Below are 22,741 nucleotides of genomic sequence, written 5' to 3'. Positions count from 1 at the left end.
CCAGGGTCCCCATACTAGCATGTGAATTACAGGGCATTTCTCAAATAGACGTCTTTTTTAACTCACTGTCTTACATTTGGAAAGAACAAATGTAGAGAAAAACAAGGGGCAATAACACGTGCTTCTATCCTGTGTTCCCCCACCTTTCCCGATACAAATGGTACCTCACTTGTGTGGGTAGGCCTAGTGCCCGCGACAGGAAATGCAATATGGGGGTCACCTGCATTTTTGGCCCTGAGCTCAGCAGTCATCTAAGGAAACCTACCAAACACAGACATTTCTGAAAACTAGACACCGAGGGAGTCCAGGGAGGTGTGACTTGCGTGGATCCCCCAGTGTTTTCTTATCCTGAATCATCAGCAAACCTCAAATTTGGCTAACAAAAAAATAAAAAAAATACAAAATTAAACATTTTTCCCCACATTTGTGTGTGGGTTCACTGCAACGGCACAAATTTCCTACCTCCAAACGTTCCCCCTCCGTGTCCCCATAAAAATTATACCTCATGTGGGTCAAGTGTCTGTGACAGGGAAGAGTTAGAAACATGTTGAAATTGAGGGGGGAAACAAAGCAGGCCCAAAAGAGCAGTTGGAAAAATTATGTTTTTAGGCTGACAAGTGGGGCAGAATTTTGTGGATTCCTGCAGATTCCAAAAGTTTCCATCACAAAAATGTGGGGAAAATGTGTGATTTCAATAAAAGTTGGAGGTTTGCAGGGCATTGAGGGTGAGAAAATGGTGCAGGTGCATGTTAAGCACACCACCCTGGACTCACCCAGATGTTTCGTTTTTAGATGTGTCTAGGTCTCGTAGATTTTTCTACACCGCAGCGTCTCAAAGTCCAAAAAGCACAGTCCTCACCATTCCAAGTGGGACAATTTTGAGAGTTAGCCAAGTTCTCATGGCCCAGATGTAAAATCAAAACCCTAAATAATCAAGTGTCCTCTTGCTTGCTGTTGGGATAAGATTTTAGTGTACGGGAGGAAGTCTGAAAGACCGTTACCTCCTTCAGTTGGGGTGGGGGCATAACTACGCCCATACTCGTTGGTGGCCATCACCCAGCTATTTTTATTTTTTTCAAATTCCCTGGCATTTAGTAGGCTTTCTGCTCGAGGGCAGTTGCCCCATCTAACCACCAGTGGGCAGTACAACTTTGTCCCCATTTATTTGGGGTCGGGTTATGGCCATACCACCTTTTTGGGGAAAAAAAATAATCTTCCATGGTATCTAGTGGACTTTCTGCCTATGTATTTGAAATATTTGTTGCAATTTACACAAAAGAACCTCAAGCTCACAAGGAACACAAAATACATTCATGAAACAACTGCAAAACATACGTACAAACACGAGTAAAGACAATAAAACAAATATATAAAGCACTTTGTTCAACAGAAATCAAAGACCTACCTGTGCGAAGTAACGGTTCAGGGTTAGCTAAGTATAAACAGTCCAGTGGTGCCCTATAAAGTTTGCAATGAGGTGAGCTGATCTAAAGAAATAAAGAAAAGAAAAAAGAAACAAACTCCAATTTCCTATAGGATATTGTTCATTACCTTCCTCAAGGCCTGGAGTTGTGACTTTTTAACGGATTGGAAAAAGGTCTCTCCCCTCTCCCACATCAGAAATCGCTGACACCTTTCGACCTCAACAGGGTTAGGAATATCTTTGAAAGAGGCCATCATCAGGGCTTAGTTCATAGTTATCGTCTGGACAAACGCGGGGGTACCATCTAATAGCTTTGATGTTGAACCTGTGCTAATACTAGATGAATGCCTGGACTTAGTTTCAGTTTTCTGTGTTCTGGTCACTTAGTTACTGCTGGTTCACTAGGCTGCTCCTCCCATTTGACATCAAGGAACCTTCCTTCAGCAGAGGAAATTTGCTTGTCATTTTCCAGGCAGGTCTACGACTAAGGCTCACATTCTTTTCCAGATCTCTAGGGAACGTGCCTGACAGAACAATAGCACTAGCATTCATTTGTGTAGCCACAGTCCCACATACGTCCCTGCCAGCTGTATCCAGATGCTTGCTCTTTCTGGAGGAGCAGTCACTTCTTGTGCTGTGGTGCACTGGCACCTTAGATGTAGCTGTGACAGTCCTGTTTTGGGTTAGTTTAAGGAACTTTGGGTCATGTTGAGGAGCTATAGATTTTTTTTATTTTATTTTTTAATAACACATGGGCAGCGGTCTTCACTGTAGCTGCAGAGAAGATCTTATCCTCCGCTCTGTCAATAAGCCCTGGTCGCAAGCAATATTTTGGAGCAGCTCTCAATTATACTGCTATTAGGGTCACAAACTACTGGATTCAGAGATTCTAGTAGAATATTCAGTTCCAAATCCTCTCTTGCTAGGACATAATTGTAAGGAAAGGCCTCCTTGGCATGGTTACCCCCTGACTTTTTACCTTTGCTGATGCTAAGTTATGATTTGAAAGTGTGCTGGGACCCAGCTAACCAGGACCCAGCACCAGTGTTCTTTCCCTAAACTGTACCTTTGTCTCCACAATTGGCACAACCCTGGCACTCAGGTAAGTCCCTTGTAACTGGTACCCCTGGTACCAAGGGCCCTGATGCCAGGGAAGGTCTCTAAGGGCTGCAGCATGTCTTATGCCACCATGGGGACCCCTCACTCAGCACATACACACTGCTTTCCAGCTTGTGTGTGTTGGTGGGGAGAAAATGACTAAACCGACATGGCACTCCCCTCAGAGTGCCATGCCAACCTCACGCTGCCTGTGGCAAAGGGAAGTCACCCCTCTAGCAGGCCTTACAGCCCTAAGGCAGGGTGCACTATACCACAGGTGAGGGCATATGTGCATGAGCACTATGCCCCAACAGTATCTAAGCAAAACCTTACATATTGTAAGTGCAGGGTAGCCATAAGAGTATATGGTCTGAGAGTCTGTCATACACTAACTCCACAGCACCATAATGGCTACACTGAAAACTGAGAAGTTTGGTATCAAACTTCTCAGCACAATAAATGCACACTGCTGCCAGTGTGCACTTTATTGTAAAATACACCCAGAGGGCATCTTACAGATGCCCCCTGAAAACATACCGACTTCCAGTGCGGGCTGACTAGTTGTTGCCAGCTTGCCACACACCAGACATGTTGCTGGCCACATGGGGAGAGTGCCTTTGTCACTCTGTAGCCAGGAACAAAGCCTGTACTGGGTGGAGGTGCTTCTCACCACCCCCTGCAGGAACTGTAACACCTGGCGGTGAGCCTCAAAGGCTAGCCCCCTTTGTTACAGCGCCACAGGGCATCCCAGCTAGTGGAGATGCCCGCCTCTCCGGCCACTGCCCCCACTTTTGGCGGCAAGGCTGGAGGAGATAATGAGGAAAACAAGGAGGAGTCACTCCCCAGTCAGGACAGCCCCTAAGGTGTCCTGAGCTGAGGTGACCCTTACTTTTAGAAATCCTCCATCTTGTAGAAGTATTCCCCCAATAGGATTAGGGATGTGCTCCCCTCCCCACAGGGAGGAGGCACAAAGAGGGTGTAGCCACCCTCAGGGCCAGTAGCCATTGGCTACTACCCTCCCAGACCTAAACACCCCCCCTAAATTCAGTATTTAGGGGCTCCCAGAGACGACAACTGATTTGGCCCCAGCCCCACCGGCCTGTCTCCCTACTTCAAGAAAAACTGCAACAGCGATGCGCCCCCCAGGGTCCAGCGACCTCTGAAGCATCAGAGGACTGCCATGCATCTAAAGGACCAAGAAGCTCCTGAGAACAGCGGCCCTGTTCAACAAACTGCAACAAAGAAGCAACTTTAAAGAGCCCACGTTTCCCGCCGGAAGCGTGAGACTTTCCACTCTGCACCCGACGCCCCCTTCTCGACCTGCGGAAAACTCACTACAGGGAGGACTCCCCGGCGACTGCGAGCCCGTGAGTAGCCAGAGTTAACCCCCCTGAGCCCCCACAGTGACCCCTGCAGAGGAAATCCAGAGGCTCCCCCGACTGCGACTGCCTGCAACAAGGAACCCAACGCCTAGAACCAACACTGCACTTGCAGCCCCCAGGACCTTAAGGAACCGAACTCCAGTGCAGGAGCAGCCCCCAGGTGATCCTCTGCCTAGCCCAGGTGGTGGCTACCCATGAGGAGCACCCCCCCTGCCTGCATCGTTGAAGAGACCCCCGGGTCCCCCTATTGATTCCTATCTGAAACCCGATGCCTGTTTGCACTCTGCACCCGGCCGCCCCTGTGCCGCTGTGGGTGTACTTTCTGTGCCTGCTTGTGTCCTACAAAACACCCCTGGTCTGCCCTCCGAAGACGCGGGTACTTATCTGCTGGCAGACTGGAACCAGGGCACCCCTGTTTCCATTGAAGCCTATGTGTTTTTGACCTCTGCACCTGACCGGCCCAGAGCTGCTGGTGTGGTGAATTTGGGGTTGCCTTGAACCCCCAACGGTGGGATACCTTGGCCACAACTTTGAACCCTGTAAGTGTTTTACTTACCTGTGAACTTAACATTTACTTACCTCCCCCAGGAACTGTTGATTTTTTGCACTGTGTCCACTTTTAAAATAGCTTATTGCCATTTTTGTCAAAACTGTACATGCTATTGTGATTATTCAAAGTTCCTAGAGTACCTGAGTGAAATACCTTTCATTTGAAGTATTCCTTGTAAATCGTGAACCTGTGGTTCTTAAAATAAACTAAGAAAATATATTTTTCAATATAAAAACCTATTGGTCTGGAATTGGTCTTTGAGTGTGTGTTCCTCATTTATTGCCTGTGTGTGTACAACAAATGCTTAACACCACCCTCTGATAAGCCTACTGCTCGACCACACTACCAAAAAATAGAGCATTAGAATTCTCTCTTTTTGCCACTATCTTACCTCTAAGGGGAACCCATGGACTCGGTGCACACTATTTCTTACTTTGAAATAGCATATACAGAGCCAACTTCCTATAATCATGGAATGTGATGCCATCAACAGGTGAAACATGGGAAGGATACACCGATGAAGTTAATGTCTAAAAGGAAAAATAATCATCTGTCTAAATAAGATTCTCCCAATCGCAAAGGAAATATGCTAATGTTGCTCTGGAGTATTAGGAGGTGTGGATTGTCTACCTCTAGCTGTAGCTGACTTGTGTTGGTGAAGGTATAGGCATTCCTTTGCACTTCCTGATGGAAAACCTGAAGTAGGTCTAGACACCATCCTTGCAGAAGGTAATTTGAGAAGGCTGGGGTAAGGGAGCTGTAAAGGTACCTATCAGATCCTTAAAAGGAATGATGGGCCTCAGAATGAACAAGAAGAGGAGGTGGAGCCACTGAAGATGCAGTTCATGAAGGCTGCGGTGGTCTTGAATGGCACTCTAATGGAATAGTCCAAAGTCTCTGGTGTTGGAGAAACTGGCAACGTTAAGAATGATGGCATTGAGCTGACCAAAGTCAAAGGTTGCTGAGAGGTAGTGAGCCCTGAAGTATTTAGAGTGTGTTGAGGTGACAGATTAGATCAACAGCATCACCATCATGCATATCATAATGGATGACGGTAAACAGTCATGCAGAATCTTCTACGTCAGTGATGGAGCCCTTGTTGACTGAGGGCCACAGGGTTGCCATGGCCCAGATGTGATTTAGATCTGGCACGTACTCTATAACATCGATATGATGCTGTGGAAGTTATCAACAGTACACATATCCGGACTGAAGCACTTAATGGTGATGCAGTTAGCTTAGATGTCAGTCTTAAATGATGTCAAGAGTGGTGGGGCCAATGCCAGTCTTCCCCTCTCTACCTCCTTTCTTTTGATCTCCCCTTGTAGGAGTGTTTCATGAATTGGTGGCTTCTCAGAAGCTGGTTGAAAAGATGGCTTTTATAATCTCTCATTTCTCTTTACTACAGCTTTTATGTCTTGGAGCATGCTCCCTGAGCACAATTTCTTCCTGGACATTCAGAGTTCTTTAACCATCCTACGACATTTCACAGTGCAAAGCCGTAAGTGGGTCTGATAATAGTTTCTTCCTCTCAAAGGAGAGGCATGTAACAAAAAGACTGAAAACCTCTGTCAAAATCAGGAGATCAGAGTTCTTTTCAAGTCACTCATGGAATCCTAACTCTGTCGCTGCCAAAGTTTGTGCTATATCAATATCCTTAAGGAGGGAACGATCCTCCAAGATGGAGTTCACATCCTCTCCTGTATATGTCAATCAAAGCTTTTCTGCCATATTTAGGGGGAGAAGGAGAGTTGAAAGTGGTTTTAGAAAAAGTAGGATGAAAATAGATTTACCATCCAAGATAAATCCATTTAAAGACAGGATGAAAATATGGAAATGATACACTGATGTGCTGGTGATTTGGGACGACAGAGGAACAACTAATGCCTTCTTTGTTTGACTCAAGTCCCTAGATGAGCACCTGAAATTCACACAAATTAAAGACAACTAAAAACTCACATTCCCAGACATTAGGATCTTTCCAGAGCATTGTGGCCTGCATATGGAATCATATTAAAAACGTACTGCAAAAAACTCAAGTTTTGACATTTCCCATACCTAGACCCTTGAGAGACAATCTACCCTACAGGCAGTTAAGTGAATAAGGAGAAACAGCACAAGAAACAAACATCAACCCTAGCAAATGAACTGAGTCAGAAGGTACCTCAAAATAATTAAAATGCTACTATGAAGAGAAAAAAAAAAAAAAAAAGGAGCAGAGAAGCACCCTTAGAAAGCACAAGACTGGACCACAGGGACAAATTGATTTGTGAGCCCACATACAACATTGCTTCCAATAACATTAAAAAAAAAAAAACTGGCTAACACTATATACAGGTAGCCGTGAGAAATCCATGTTTTCCCCACAAGAGGCAGTACCCTCAAAGCCATTTTAACCTGCAAGGAAGAACTGCAACCAATGCCCAACAAGTGGGGTCTCTCAACTGTGGCAGGCCAGTTTCCTTGTGGCAATTGTAGCAAGTGCTCCCTCAAAGAAAACAGACTAGTCTAGGAAACCCTTGGATCTTGCAAAAACATACCAACCGTAACTCAGGCCAAGTCATAAACATGATAACCTGCCCTTGTGGGCTGAGATACATTAGAATGACTTGTAGAAATATAAGGACACATATGTGAGCACTACAGAAATCTGAGAAGTGGAAGACCACCTGAATGTCATATCACTATATGTTTCAATGGAGCATAGTGTAAAATACCTACAATGGGTAGTTTTGGAGAAGATATACAACAGAACAAATATTGAATGTGTAGTGTATGAGAAGCAACAACAATTAATGTATAGGCTAGCATTCCCAGGCATCAATATGAGTCCCAGGACTCCTACTTGGACAACAGGAAATAAATTCAAGCAGGTGCATCTACGAACGATCCAATACTTAAGAAAGGACTCTGCCTGTTGTGTCCTGCCTGTGGCAAAGTCACCTATCCAAGTCCAGCTAGAAGCAGAGACTCCAAGAGTCAGTTGGCTGGCTTCCTGTTCACAGCACAGGGCCAAAAAAAAGATGAAGCCTGCTTGGGTAATTTGGTAGCCCAGACCACCGTATCGCTGCTCTTAAATGCCCTGCAACCCAGGAGACCAAGGTCGACACTCAGAAGTTGCTCTAAGTCTGCTGGACCTGGGAGAGATGTCTGAGTGGAGTTTGGTCATCCATAAGGAGAGTTATCTCCAAAAGAAGGAAGCCATTCAAAGGCGACTGGGTCTTTGCTTTACCAGAAAGGATTTTGAGGTACATCAACCACTGTGACCGTATACAAGTGGCCTCTGAAAGACCCATATTGACCGCAAAACATTTTCAGAATCTTTAAGCATCTTTAACATCCTGTATAACGTGCATCATTCTTCAAACCTTGCTAGTCCCCTTGACTGACATTCTGCAAGAGTTAGTCAGCCAAAGTAGCTCTGAGTAACCACATTCACCAAAGTTTCTTGAAATAAAGTTTCAAAGTACCAAATGTGTTGAATTTACCAATACTTGTTCATAGTTAACTGAAAAGTTCTGATTTATGGTGCTTTGTTACATCTATGTTTCCGTAACCCTCCGGTGGATCTTTGTTTTGGTGTCTATAAATTCATATAATGAAAATGTCACTTACCCAGTGTACATCTGTTCGTGGCATCAGTCGCTGAGATTCACATGGTATGCATGAGCTCGCCATCTGGTGTTGGGTCGGAGTGTTACAAGTTGTTTTTCTTCGAAGAAGTGTTTGAGTCACGGGACCGAGTGACTCCTCCTTCTGTGCTCATTGCGCATGGGCGTCGACTCCATCTTCGATTGTTTTCCCCGCAGAGGGTGAGGTAGGAGTTGTACTATAGTAATAGTGCCCGCGCAATGAAAAATGTAAGTATGTACCTATTAAAGGATTAAATAATATATATACAAATGTACAAAATTGAAGGTAACTTCTGAACTGCTACAGGCTTCCGGGGAGGTGGGTGGGTGGGTCCATGTGAATCTCAGCGACTGATGCCACGAACAGATGTACACTGGGTAAGTGACATTTTCAGTTCGATGGCATCTGTCGCTGTAGATACACATGGTATGCATAGACTAGTAAGCAGTTAGTTCCCCATAAGCGGTGGTTTAGCCTGTAGGAGTAGAAGTTGTCTGAAATAGAGTTCTTAATACAGCTTGACCTACTGTAGCTTGTTGTGCGGATAGCACATCTATACAGTAGTGTTTGGTGAATGTGTGAGGCGTAGACCAAGTGGCTGCCTTACATATTTCCTGCATTGGGATGTTTCCTAAAAAGGCCATTGAAGCACCTTTTTTCCTTGTTGAATGTGCCCTGGGAGTAATGGGCAGTTGTCTTTTTGCTTTAAGGTAGCAGATTTGGATGCATTTAACTATCCATCTGGCTATACCTTGTTTTGATATTGGGTTACCTGCATGAGGTTTTTGGAATGCAATAAATAGCTGTTTAGTTTTTCTGATGTTTTTTGTTCTGTCAATGTAGTACATTAATGCTCTTTTGACATCTAATGTATGTAGTGCTCTTTCAGGCACAGAATCTGGCTGTGGGAAAAAAACTGGTAGTTCTACCGTTTGATTTAGATGGAATGGTGAAATAACTTTTGGTAAAAATTTTGGATTAGGTCGTAGGACGACCTTATTTCTATGTATTTGTATAAAAGGCTCTTGTGTTGTGAACGCTTGAATTTCACTTACTCTTCTTAGAGATGTAATGGCGATGAGAAAGGCAACTTTCCAGGTTAGGAATTGTATTCCGCAAGAGTGCATGGGTTCGAAAGGTGGGCCCATGAGTCTTGTTAGAACCACGTTTAGGTTCCATGAAGGAACAGGTGGTGTTCTTGGTGGTATAATTCTTTTAAGCCCTTCTATGAATGCTTTGATAACTGGTATCCTATACAAGGAAGTTGAATAGGTAGTTTGCAGGTATGCAGATATTGCTGCAAGGTGTATTTTAATAGAAGAGAAGGCTAGCTTTGCTTTTTGTAAATGGAGCAAGTAATTTACTATATGTTTTGGAGTTGCGTCTAGTGGTTGTATCTGATTATGATGGCAGTACCAAACAAATCTTTTCCACTTACTTGCGTAGCAGTGTCTAGTGGATGGCCTTCTGGCCTGCTTTATGACTTCCATACACTCTTGGCTAAGTTGTAAGTGTCCGAATTCTAGGATTTCAGGAGCCAGATTGCTAGATTCAGCGATGCTGGGTCCGGGTGTCTGATCTGTTGGTTGTGTTGCGTTAACAGATCTGGTTTGTTGGGCAGTTTGATGTGTGGTACTACAGACAGATCTAGCAGTGTTGTGTACCAGGGTTGTCTTGCCCACGTTGGTGCTATTAAAATGAGTTTGAGTTTGTTTTGACTCAATTTGTTTACTAGGTAAGGAAGGAGAGGGAGAGGAGGAAAAGCGTAAGCAAATATTCCTGACCAGTTCATCCATAGGGCATTGCCTTGGGATTGCTTGTGTGGGTATCTGGACGCGAAGTTTTGGCATTTTGCGTTCTCTTTTGTTGCAAATAAGTCTATTTGTGGTGTTCCCCAGAGTGTGAAGTAGGTGTTCAGAATCTGTGGGTGGATTTCCCATTCGTGGACTTGCTGGTGATCTCGAGAGAGATTGTCTGCCAGCTGATTCTGGATCCCCGGAATAAACTGTGCTATTAGACCAATTTGATGGTGGATTGCCCACTTCCATATTTTTTGAGCTAACAAGCTTAACTGCGTTGAATGTGTTCCTCCTTGTTTGTTTAGATAATACATCGTTGTCATGTTGTCTGTTTTGACAAGGATGTATTTGTGGGTTATGATTGGTTGGAAAGCTTTTAGTGCTTGAAAAACTGCTAATAATTCTAGATGATTTATATGCAGTTTTGTTTGATGTATGTTCCATTGTCCTCTTATGTTGTGTTGATTGAGATGTGCTCCCCACCCTGTCATGGAAGCATCTGTTGTTATTACGTACTGTGGCACTGGGTCTTGGAAAGGCCGCCCTATGTTTAAATTTATACTGTTCCACCATAGAAGCGAGAGGTAAGTTTGGCGGTCTAGCAACACCAGATCTAGAAGGTGACCCTGTGCTTGAGACCACTGTGAGGCTAGGCTCTGTTGTAAGGGCCTCATGTGCAGTCTTGCGTTTGGGACAATGGCTATGCATGAGGACATCATGCCTAGGAGCTGTAGTATTGTTCTTGCTTGTATTGTTTGGTTTGGAGACATGTGTTGAATGACTGTGTTGAAATTGTGGATCCTTTGTGGAGTTGGCGTTGCTACTCCTTTTGTCGTGTCTATTATGGCTCCTAGATATTGCTGTACTTTGCTTGGCAGAATGTTTGATTTTGCAAAGTTGACGGTGAACCCTAGTTTGTAGAGGGTTTGTATGACTTGATTTGTGTGGTTTGAGCATTGTGTGAGCGAACTGGTTTTGATTAGCCAGTCGTCTAGATACGGGAACACATGTATTTGCTGCCTTCTGATGTGTGCAGCGACTACTGCTAGGCATTTTGTGAATACTCTTGGAGGGGTTGTTAAACCAAAAGGCAATACTTTGAATTGGTAATGTATTCCTTTGAATACAAACCTTAGATATTTCCTGTGTGATTGATGTATTGGTATATGGAAATATGCGTCTTTGAGGTCTAGGGTTGTCATGTAGTTGTGTTTTTTGAGCAATGGTAACACTTCTTGTAGTGTGACCATGTGAAAGTGGTCTGATTTGATGAATGTGTTTACTACTCTGAGGTCTAGAATTGGTCTCAGTGTTTCGTCCTTTTTTGGTATCAAGAAGTACAGTGAATAAACTCCTGTGTTTATTTGTGTGCTTGGTACTAATTCTATTGCATTTTTTTGCAGTAGTGCTTGAACTTCTATCTCTAGAAGCTGTGAATGGTATTTTGATAAATTTTGTGATTTTGGTGGTATGTCTGGAGGGAATTGCAGGAATTCTATGCAATAACCATGTTGGATAATTGCTAGGACCCATGTGTCTGTAGTTATTTTGTTCCATGCTTCGTAATATTGACGTATCCTCCCCCCCACTGATGTTGTGTGGGAGGGGTGAGTGACGTGTGAGTCACTGCTTGTTGGTAGTGGTTTTGGGGCTTTGAAATCTTCCTCTATTCCTAGGGAATTGCCCCCCTCTATACTGGCCCCGAAAACCTCCCCTGTACTGTCCCTGGTAGGTGGGCGGTGCGGACTGTGAGGTGCTAGCTTGTGTGGCCTGACCCCGAAACCCTCCTCTAAAAGGTGTTTTACGGAAGGTGTTATAAGATCCTTTGCTCTGCGGGGAGTAGAGTGCGCCCATGGCCTTGGCAGTGTCAGTGTCCTTCTTGAGCTTTTCTATGGCTGTGTCGACCTCCGGACCGAACAGAAGTTTTTCGTTTACTGGCATGTTAAGCACTGCCTGCTGAATTTCTGGCTTGAATCCAGACGTTCTGAGCCATGCGTGCCTACGGATGGTAACCGACGTATTAATGGTCCTTGCGGCCGTGTCTGCTGCATCCATGGAGGAGCGTATTTGATTGTTTGAAATGTTTTGACCCTCCTCAACAACCTGTTTTGCTCTTTTTTGCAGATCTTTTGGGAGATGTTCAATGAGATGCTGCATCTCATCCCAGTGGGCTCTGTCGTATCGCGCTAGCAGCGCTTGTGAATTTGCGATGCGCCACTGGTTTGCTGCTTGGACAGCAACCCTCTTCCCGGCTGCATCGAACTTCCTGCTTTCTTTATCTGGGGGAGGTGCATCCCCAGAAGTGTGTGAATTTGCCCGTTTTCTGGCAGCCCCTACCACCACAGAATCTGGTGGCAGCTGAGAGGTGATGAATACAGGGTCCGTAGGAGGCGCCTTATACTTTTTGTCCACCCTAGGCGTCACTGCCCTACTTTTAACTGGCTCCTTGAAAATGTCCTTTGCATGGCGTAGCATGCCTGGGAGCATCGGCAGGCTTTGGTAGGAGCTGTGGGTTGAAGAGAGGGTGTTAAATAAAAAATCATCCTCTACTTGTTCCGAGTGTAGTTCCACATTATGGAATAGTGCTGCTCTAGCCACCACTTGTGAGTAGGCTGTGCTGTCTTCCGGTGGTGATGGCCTAGTTGGGTATGTGTCTGGGCTGTTATCAGACACTGGTGCGTCGTACAAGTCCCACGCATCCTGATCTTGGTCATCGTGGCTCATGGCGGTGTGAGCTGGCGAATGTGACGGGGTGTAAGTTGGCGAAGCCGGAGTTACAGGTGGAGGCGAGGGAGGAGGTGTTACCTTTTGTGCTGTTTGTTGCTGAGGAGTAAACTGAAGCGTTCTCTTTCGTTTGACAGGTGGAAGGGTACTGATCTTCCCAGTCCCCTGCTGAATAAAGATACGCTTTTGCGTGTGATCCACGTCAGTGGATTGCAGTTCTTGTTCAAATCTATGTTTCTTCATTTGTGAAGACATAGAATGCTCTTCAGTATAGGAGCCTGAAACAGGGTCTGATGTCGCTTTTTTTGGCTCCGAAAACCCTGTTGATTGTTTTTTCGGCTCCGGGGTAACCTTCCTCTTTTTCTGTGCCGAAAATTCTTGGCCTCTATGGTCTTCGGCGCCACTGTCTCGGCGTCGATCCGTGTCGACACCGAACTCTCGGTGTCGATGCTTCGGTTTAGCACTCTCTCGGTCCCGAGGAGGCTGCGTGCCGGTGTCTCGACCGAAGTCGGACGATCTTGACACTGAATGGGCCTTTTTCGGTGCCGATTGTTGGTCACCGAGAATTTGGGTGGAGCCATGGCCGGTTGGCAGTGGCGTCCCCTGGGCCTTCTTTCCTTTTTTAAGTTCTGATCTCGACGTCTTACTCACAGTTTTTGTAGAGTCTAGCTCGTCGGAGTCTGAATCCTGGATGGAAAAGGATTCCTCCTGTTCCTCTTCTGTCTCGAACTGTCGACGCTCCTTTGGCGTGGACGCCATCTGCAGTCTTCTCGCTCGACGGTCGCGCAGAGTTTTTCGGGACCGGAACGCCCGACAGGCCTCACAGGATTCTTCGCTGTGCTCGGGTGACAGGCACAGGTTACAGACCGAGTGTAGGTCCGTATAAGGATATTTGTTGTGGCATTCGGGGCAAAATCGAAACTGGGTCCGTTCCATCGGCGTTGTTCTCCACGCTGTCGGGCCGACTAGGCCCCGACGGGGTGCCGAAATCTACCCCGAAGGGTACCGAAGCGCTTCGATGTTCAACGCGTCGTCGTATGTGTCTATCTCGAACCGGATCGCAACGATACCGTCGAAAATCTTCCGTTTTCAGCTATCTTTCCGTTCCGAAACCCGGAGCGACAGGAACACGTCCGAACCCGATGGCGGAAAGAAAACAATCGAAGATGGAGTCGACGCCCATGCGCAATGAGCACAGAAGGAGGAGTCACTCGGTCCCGTGACTCGAAAACACTTCTTCGAAGAAAAACAACTTGTAACACTCCGACCCAACACCAGATGGCGAGCTCATGCATACCATGTGTATCTACAGCGACAGATGCCATCGAACACTAGGTTTATAAATTGGGGTCGTATTTCTTGAATGTCAAGTTTCTCTCCTCTTCTTCAAAGATTTTCGTAGCATTTAAATGCTTTACGCTTGTTCCTTTGTGGAAGCCTGACTTACCAAAGCCGCAGCCACCCAGGGTTGAGCTGAGGTTTGACAAACTAAACCTGACTGGCCCTAGGAGGGTTGGTAGTTTATTACACGGTAAGGTCTCATAACCACACCATATATTTCAGCTCTTTTACTCACAATGTTCAAACCCAACATGAAATGTAGTCACTAAAAAAGGAAGCTTGATTCGAAGAACCAGCTTATCTGAAAAGAAGGTGGTGTAAGGTGCGCTGATCAAGAAGACTTGTGACTCGTTTACCCCCATGCTGATGTTAAGCTGAACGGTGCTGCTTTGCGAGTCAGCAGCCAAAGAAGACAGCTGTGGAAAGGTTGAAAGGAAGCACACATGAGGAACCACCGAACCAAGCTCCAATCCCATTGAGGCATAATGAATGGAGAAGGGGGAATAATATTGTAAGCCTTATCCTTTAACAGTACCCAGTGAAAATCCCAGCTGGAATAGAGACAACAGAAACAGCACTTAGATTAGCTTAGCATGTGTCCCAAGTGTGCAAGCATATGCATATTTGGTTGAGGACCGCCTAACTGCCAAGGTGATGTGAACAACTTCAGGAAGGAGATTAAGGGCCGGATTACAACTTTGACAGAGGGGGTTAATCCGTCCCAAATGTGATGGATATCCCGCCCACCGTATTACGAGTTCAATAGGATATAATGGACTCGTAATACGGCAGGCAGGATATCAGTCACATTTGGGACAGATTAACCCCCTCTGCCAAAGTTGTAATGAGGCTCTAAATGTGCTTAACTGCCGCAGCACAATCTCCAAGCTTAGATGTGGAGCATTTACATGTTTGGATACTTATGGCCAAGAGTTCTGGATACTAAACTCTGTGACCAACCCTGTGCCACTAGAATGACTTTTCTTCAGAACGTGGAGCAGGAGAGGTATCTACCAAAAAGCGTAAAGGAGTCCAGAGTTCTACTCCGTGTATAAGTACGACATGCCTTGGAAACCCCTACACCCAAAATAGCACGTTCTCAGCAGTGGTGAAAAGAACTACCTAAGGTTCTCCACATTTAAGGATGAGTTTCTGCACCACCTTGGGATGTAGATGCCATTAATGATCCGCAAGACAATGGCTGAATTTGTCCTCCCCGATGTTGAGATCCTGCTGGGTCACAAACCACTAGGCATTCTGTTCGGCATTCCGGTCATGTTCTTTCAAGTGCCCACCATAGTCCAGGAGTCAGGAATAGATTACCACCATCTGCTCAGAGTGCAGTAGGGAGGGGTCCGACACTGACCCAATCCAGCAGCCACCACAGATAGTTTGCAGTCTTCTCTGAAATATGGACTTGATTGGAAAGATTTCCCTGCTGCTGGGCCCACTGGGATTTCAGATCCCACTGCAGAGCGCATATGCTATCTGGTGTGCTTTAACAGGAGGATGAATAAGTCCCAGCAGCCTCAAATTAGCCCTCAACGAGATAGAGGTAGAAACACTGGGATCATAGCCAGAATGGAGGTGGGCGACAACTGCCTGCCTTCAACAGCCATTTGTTGGGGTAAGGGGAAGGACTGGAACCCCCGACCTCTGAAGATGTGCTGCAACCACAGGCATCACTTTCGTTGGTAAGGAGAATAGAGCAAAGCGAACTGGAAGTGCCTGTGACCTAAAATAAACAACAGGTAACACCTGTGGTCCCTCCAGGATGGGGATGTGGTAATAAGATTCCTGTAGGACCAGAACCACCATCTAGGCTCCAGGGTCAAGGGCATGCAGAACATGGCCAGGGTGAGAATTTTGAACTCGTCTTTCCTCAGAAATATGTTGAGAGGGTGAAGGTGTAAAAATAGGATGGAGGCCCCTGTCCATTTTTGTCACTAGGAAATAGAGGGAACAATCATCACAACTAAGGAGAGGACGAGGGCCCTTCGTCAACCAGTTTTAGGACAGGGGAAGGTCGAGAAATGGTAAGGCATAACCCAACTCAACAATTTGCAGTATCTACTTATCCTAAGTTATTGCCTCCTACCCTACCAGAAAATGTCAGATCTCACCTCAGACGGGGTAACCGTGTGCCATTCACTGCACGCTGAATGGGCTTGGGAGTGTGGCAGTTGAAGGTGCAGACCACTGGGTGAATGTGGGCTAGTAGCCCCTCTTTGGGCACCACTGCCATGCACAGGCTGGGGAGATTACTGTACTGGCTGCAGATATTGGCGGTACTGAAAACCCATACCATAACCACTGAAGGCTGAAGTGGCTGGCAGGTAAAAGCAGAAAGACAAAAGGAGCGATGGTGAACCTGGCTGCATAATGACTATCCTTCATGGCCTGGGAAAATATGGCCTGGGCGTCTCCCGGGACCATGGGCAATACTGCCCCACCGAGTCCTACAAGAGTGAGCGCAGTGGCTTAAGATGCAACTGAAGTTCACCAACTGAAGGGAAAGACTTTCAAAATAAAAGAACTGCTTACCAAATGTTATATCCACATCAATTTGCAGTCAGGAGTAGAGGACAACAAATTCAGGTTTTCTCCTTGCTGAAGCCTGCACCACAATGCTCCCAGGAGTGGGGTTCCTGGTTGACAAAGGCTGAGTAGCCCACAGCAATGATAACTAGTGATTCACAGGTGAGCTTCGGCAGAGTTTGCCAAGGTACCTAATAACATTTCAGGAAGAGCCTCTTTGAACTGGCATTAAGTGCTCAGAACTCATATGGCCAGCAAGCAACATCTCCGTCAAGACACTGATGTTTTACTTCCTGAGTAGGAAGTTGAAGATCAAGGACCTCCCCGCCACCATTCGCATAACCATAGCAAAGTAAGATCCATCTTTCACGGTAAGCAGAAGGTGGTAAACTAGTCTGGTGTTTGGGAAGGTATACATACAACTCTGGTGCTGGTGGCATTTTAAAGGTCTTCGTAAGGATGGATAATCTCATCTTCCAGCATCATAGTCCCCATTACCAAAGTCTGTGCCAAATAATTCATGGAGAACATGAGGGTAGGAAGCTGGCTCTTTATATGATATATCAAAATGAGATATATTGTGCAAATAGTCCAGGTCCCTTACTAGTGGACAGGGGCTAGTTCTAGCAATCTCAAGCTGCTCTCTTAGGGGCAGTGTGGCCAAGCAGCCTTAGGCTTATCAGAGAGGAGTATTGGACATCTGCAAATACATAGTCAATAAATTAGACATGACTTGAGAAATAGATCAACACCAATTTACAAAAACAAGTATCTTTATATATGTTTTAGCACCAGAATCAATACAATCAGGCAAGTACACATTGCAAGAAAAATCTTTACAGTTTTGTAAAGACGCACTTAGTGCAGTTTCTGGAAGCAGCAATGTTATCCTATAGAGGAAAACCAGTTGGAAAAGCAGGTACAGAACAGCGACTTCTGAAACTAATCTCCTGGACTTTATGTAAGAATTGGGGAAGTGTCAAAACCACACCTGCAGATCACATCAGGCGGCACTGGGACAGCTGCGTGTAGAGGTGAAGTGTGCCAAATGTTACTCCATGGGATCGGTACGGTCAAAAAGATGCTGTAGTGGAGGACTTAAGATCCAGTTGGGAGGAATCAACAAGTGGGTTCTAATCTGGAGATGACCGGGGATAAGGGGACACCTTATGTCCTCTTCTCCATGGGCCCGGGGCGAATGATTCATAGGTGCCCTGAGGTGTCAGGTTTTTCCTCTACCGGAGCAATCGTGGTTGATGAGGCCTACGTGCAGAGACTGCAGGGGGACAGTAGACCAGAGTGGGCTAGTCCAAGGTGGGCTTGGTCTCTGGAGGGCTTGGGGACCACATTGGCACAGTTAGGCCCACTTCAACTCATGCTAGGCAGCACGGGTACAATGGTTCTTTCTGGTGTCGGGTTTTCTGTGATTCGGAGTACTCGCAGTTGTCTTGGAGTACCTGCAAGATGCGGGTAAGTTTAGGAAGCGGACAATATGGTGGACCAAAATGAGGAACACTGTTGAAAGTCCATGCAATCCCCAGAGACATCACAGAGGCACAAATGACATCACAAATCCTCTCCTTTCGAGCAGTGTTATCCTATGGGGGAAAACATGTACAGCATTCAGCCACTTCACAGTGACTTGCAGGACATTTCTTTGGGACATAACGTGAGTAGGGGACAAGGTCCAAGTCCACATCAACAGGTCACCTCGGAAGGCTGAGGGGCATCTGGGTGCAGAGGTGTTACGGTATTGGGTATCTGTAGGAAGTTGGCTCTGTATGTGCTATTTCAAAGTAAGGAATAGCATGCACAGAGTCCAAGGGTTCCCCTTAGAGGTAAAATAGTGGTAAAAAGAGATAATACTAATGCTCTATTTTGTGGTAGTGTGGTCGAGCAGTAGGCTTATCCAAGGAGTAGTGTTAAGCATTTGTTGTACATACACATAGACAATAAATGAGGTACACACACTAAGAGACAAATCCAGCCAATAGGTTTTGTTATAGAAAAATATCTTTTCTTAGTTTATTTTAAGAACCACAGGTTCAAATTTTACATGTAATAGCTCATTTGAAAGGTATTGCAGGTAAGTACTCTAGGAACTTTGAATCATTACTTTAGCATGTATACTTTTCACATAAAACACAATAAGCTGTTTTAAAAGTGGACAGTGCAATTTTCACAGTTCCTGGGGGAGGTAAGTTATTGTTAGTTTTCACAGGTAAATAAGTCACTTACAGTTTTCAGTTTTTGGTCCAAGGTAGCCCACCGTTGGGGGTTCAGAGCAACCCCAAAGTTATCACACCAGCAGCTCAGGGCCGGTCAAGTGCAAAGGTCAAAGAGGTGCCCAAAACGCATAGGCTATAATGGAGAGAAGGGGGTGCCCCGGTTCCAGTCTGCCAGCAGGTAAGTACCCGCGTCTTCGGAGGGCAGACCAGGGGGGTTTTGTAGGACACCGGGGGGGACACAGAGTACCACAGAAAGTACACCCTCAGCAGCGTGGGGGCGGCCGGGTGCAGTGTGCAAACACGCGTCGGGTTTCCTTCAGTTTTCAATGGGAGACCAAGGGGTCTCTTCAGCGATGCAGGCACGCAAGGGGGGGGCTCCTCGGGGTAGCCACCACCTGGGCAAGGGAGAGGGCCTCCTGGGGGTCACTCCTGCACAGAAGTTCAGTTTCTTTAGGGGCTGGGGGCTGCGGGTGCAGGGTCTTTTCCAGCCGTCGGGAAATGGAGTTCAGACAGTCGCGGTCAGGGGGAGCCTGGGGATTCCCTCTGCAGGCGTCGCTGTGGGGGCTCAGGGGGGACAACTTTGGTTACTCACAGTCGTAGAGTCGCCGGAGGGTCCTCCCTGAAGCGTTGTTTCTCCACCAGTCGAGTCGGGGTTGCCGGGTGCAGTGTTGCAAGTCTCACGCTTCTTGCGGGGAGTTGCAGGGGTCTTTAAATCTGCTCCTTGTAACAAAGTTGCAGTTCTCTTGGAGCAGTGCCGCTGTCCTCGGGAGTTTCTTGTCTTTTTCGAAGCAGGGCAGTCCTCAGAGGATTCAGAGGTCGCTGGTCCCTTGGAAAGCGTCGCTGGAGCAGGTTTCTTTGGAAGGCAGGAGACAGGCCGGTAAGTCTGGGGCCAAGGCAGTTGGTGTCTTCTGTTCTTCCTCTGCAGGGGTTTGTCAGCTCGGCAGTCCTTCTTGTAGTTGCAGGAATCTAAATTCTTAGGTTCAGGGGAGCCCTTAAATACTAAATTTAAGGGCGTGTTTAAGTCTGGGGGGTTAGTAGCCAATGGCTACTAGCCCTGAGGGTGGGTACACCCTCTTTGTGCCTCCTCCCAAGGGGAGGGGGTCACATCCCTAATCCTATTGGGGGAATCCTCCATCTGCAAGATGGAGGATTTCTAAAAGCTAGAGTCACCTCAGCTCAGGACACCTTAGGGGCTGTCCTGACTGGCCAGTGACTCCTCCTTGTTGTTTTCTTTGTTTCCTCCAGCCTTGCCGCCAAAAGTGGGGGCCGTGGCCGGAGGGGGTGGGCAACTCAACTAAGCTGGAGTGTCCTGCGGTGCTGTGACAAAGGGGTTAGCCTTTGAGGCTCACCGCCAGGTGTTACAGCTCCTGCCTGGGGGAGGTGTTAGCATCTCCACCCAGTGCAGGCTTTGTTACTGGCCTCAGAGTGACAAAGGCACTCTCCCCATGGGGCCAGCAACATGTCTCTAGTGTGGCAGGCTGCTGGAACCAGTCAGCCTACACAGATAGTCGGTTAGGTTTCAGGGGGCACCTCTAAGGTGCCCTCTGTGGTGTATTTTACAATAAAATGTACACTGGCATCAGTGTGCATTTATTGTGCTGAGAAGTTTGATACCAAACTTCCCAGTTTTCAGTGTAGCCATTATGGTGCTGTGGAGTTCGTGTAAAACAGACTCCCAGACCATATACTCTTATGGCTACCCTGCACTTACAATGTCTAAGGTTTTGCTTAGACACTGTAGGGGTACAGTGCTCATGCACTGGTACGCTCACCTATGGTATAGTGCACCCTGCCTTAGGGCTGTAAGGCCTGCTAGAGGGGTGTCTTACCTATACTGCATAGGCAGTGAGAGGCTGGCATGGCACCCTGAGGGGAGTGCCATGTCGACTTACTCATTTTGTTCTCACTAGCACACACAAGCTGGTAAGCAGTGTGTCTGTGCTGAGTGAGGGGTCTCCAGGGTGGCATAATACATGCTGCAGCCCTTAGAGACCTTCCCTGGCATCAGGGCCCTTGGTACCAGAGGTACCAGTTACAAGGGACTTATCTGGATGCCAAGGTGTGCCAATTGTGGAATCAAAAGTACAGGTTAGGGAAAGAACACTGGTGCTGGGGCCTGGTTAGCAGGCCTCAGCACACTTTCAATTCAAAACATAGCATCAGCAAAGGCAAAAAGTCAGGGGGTAACCATGCCAAGGAGGCATTTCCTTACACAACCCCCCCCCCCCAAACGAAAGAGGATGAGACTAACCTTTCCCAAGAGAGTCTTCATTTTCTAAGTGGAAGAACCTGGAAAGGCCATCTGCATTGGCATGGGCAGTCCCAGGTCTGTGTTCCACTACAAAGTCCATTCCCTGTAGGGAGATGGACCACCTCAACAGTTTTGGATTTTCACCTTTCATTTGCATCAGCCACCTGAGAGGTCTGTGGTCAGTCTGAACTAGGAAGTGAGTACCAAAAAAGTATGGTCTCAGCTTCTTCAGGGACCAAACCACAGCAAAGGCCTCCCTCTCAATGGCACTCCAACGCTGCTCCCTGGGGAGTAACCTCCTGCTAATGAAAGCAACAGGCTGGTCAAGGCCATCATCATTTGTTTGGGACAAAACTGCCCCTATCCCATGTTCAGAGGCATCTGTTTGCACAATGAATTGCTTGGAGTAATCTGGAGCTTTTAGAACTGGTGCTGTGCACATCGCTTGTTTCAGGGTGTCAAAGGTCTGTTGGCATTCTACAGTCCAGTTTACTTTCTTGGGCATTTTCTTGGAGGTGAGTTCTGTGAGGGCTGTCACAATGGATCCATATCCCTTCACAAACCTCCTATAGTACCCAGTCAAGCCAAGGAATGCCCTGACTTGAGTCTGGGTTTTTGGAGCTACCCAGTCCAGAATAGTCTGGATCTTGGGTTGGAGTGGCTGAACTTGGCCTCCACCTACAAGGTGTCCCAAGTAAACCACAGTTCCCTGCCCTATCTGGCATTTGGATGCCTTGATAGAGAGGCCTGCAGATTGCAGGGCCTTCAAAACCTTCTTCAGGTGGACCAGGTGATCCTGCCAGGTGGAGCTGAAGACAGCAATATCATCAAGATAAGCTGCACTAAAGGATTCCAGCCCAGCAAGGACTTGATTCACCAACCTTTGGAAGGTGGCAGGGGCATTCTTTAAACCAAAGGGCATAACAGTGAACTGATAATGACCATCAGGTGTGGAGAATGCTGTCTTTTCATTTGCTCCAGGGGCCATTTTGATTTGCCAGTACCCTGCTGTTAAGTCAAAGGTACTTAAGAATTTGGCAGCCCCTAATTTCTCTATGAGCTCATCAGCTCTAGGAATGGGATGGGCATCTGTCTTGGTGACAGAGTTGAGACCTCTGTAGTCCACACAAAACCTCATCTCTCTCTTTCCTTCTTTGGTGTGAGGTTTGGGGACTAAGACCACTGGGCTAGCCCAAGGGCTGTCAGAGTACTCAATTACTCCCAATTCCAGCATCTTGTGGACTTCCACCTTGATGCTTTCCTTAACTTGGTCAGACTGTCTAAATATTTTGTTTTTGACAGGCATACTGTCTCCTGTGTCCACATCATGGGTACACAGGTGTGTCTGACCAGGGGTTAGGGAAAAGAGTTCAGCAAACTGCTGCAGGACATTCCTACAGTCAGACTGCTGTTGGCTAGAGAGGGTGTCTGAGTAGATCACTCCATCTACTGAGCCATCTTTAGGGTCTGATGAGAGGAGATCAGGGAGAGGTTCACTCTCAGCTTCCTGGTCCTCATCTGTTACCATCAACAGATTTACATCAGCCCTGTCATGGAAGAGCTTAAGGCGGTTCACATGGATCACCCTCTTGGGGCTCCTGCTTGTGCTCAGGTCCACCAGGTAGGTGACCTGACTCTTCCTCTCTAGTACTGGGTAAGGGCCACTCCATTTGTCCTGAAGTGCCCTGGGAGCCACAGGCTCCAGAACCCAGACTTTCTGCCCTGGTTGAAATTCAACCAGTGCAGCCTTTTGATCAAACCACAACTTCTGGAG

The 22,741-nt window shown here is 46.8% G+C and overlaps 1 protein-coding gene across 1 annotated transcript in view; it reads right to left on the bottom strand.

The window, feature by feature from the left end:
- The window catches only part of CANX (calnexin), a 439,945-nt gene that overhangs the window by 262,860 nt on the left and 154,344 nt on the right, over positions 1–22,741 (bottom strand). The gene's annotated exons all lie outside the window — the stretch shown is intronic.

This window comes from Pleurodeles waltl, chromosome 7 (genome assembly GCF_031143425.1).
Source record: "Pleurodeles waltl isolate 20211129_DDA chromosome 7, aPleWal1.hap1.20221129, whole genome shotgun sequence".
NCBI lineage: Eukaryota > Metazoa > Chordata > Amphibia > Caudata > Salamandridae > Pleurodeles > Pleurodeles waltl.
The sequence above is the reverse complement of the archived record's forward strand: the minus strand, read 5'-3'. Positions and strand labels throughout refer to the sequence as shown.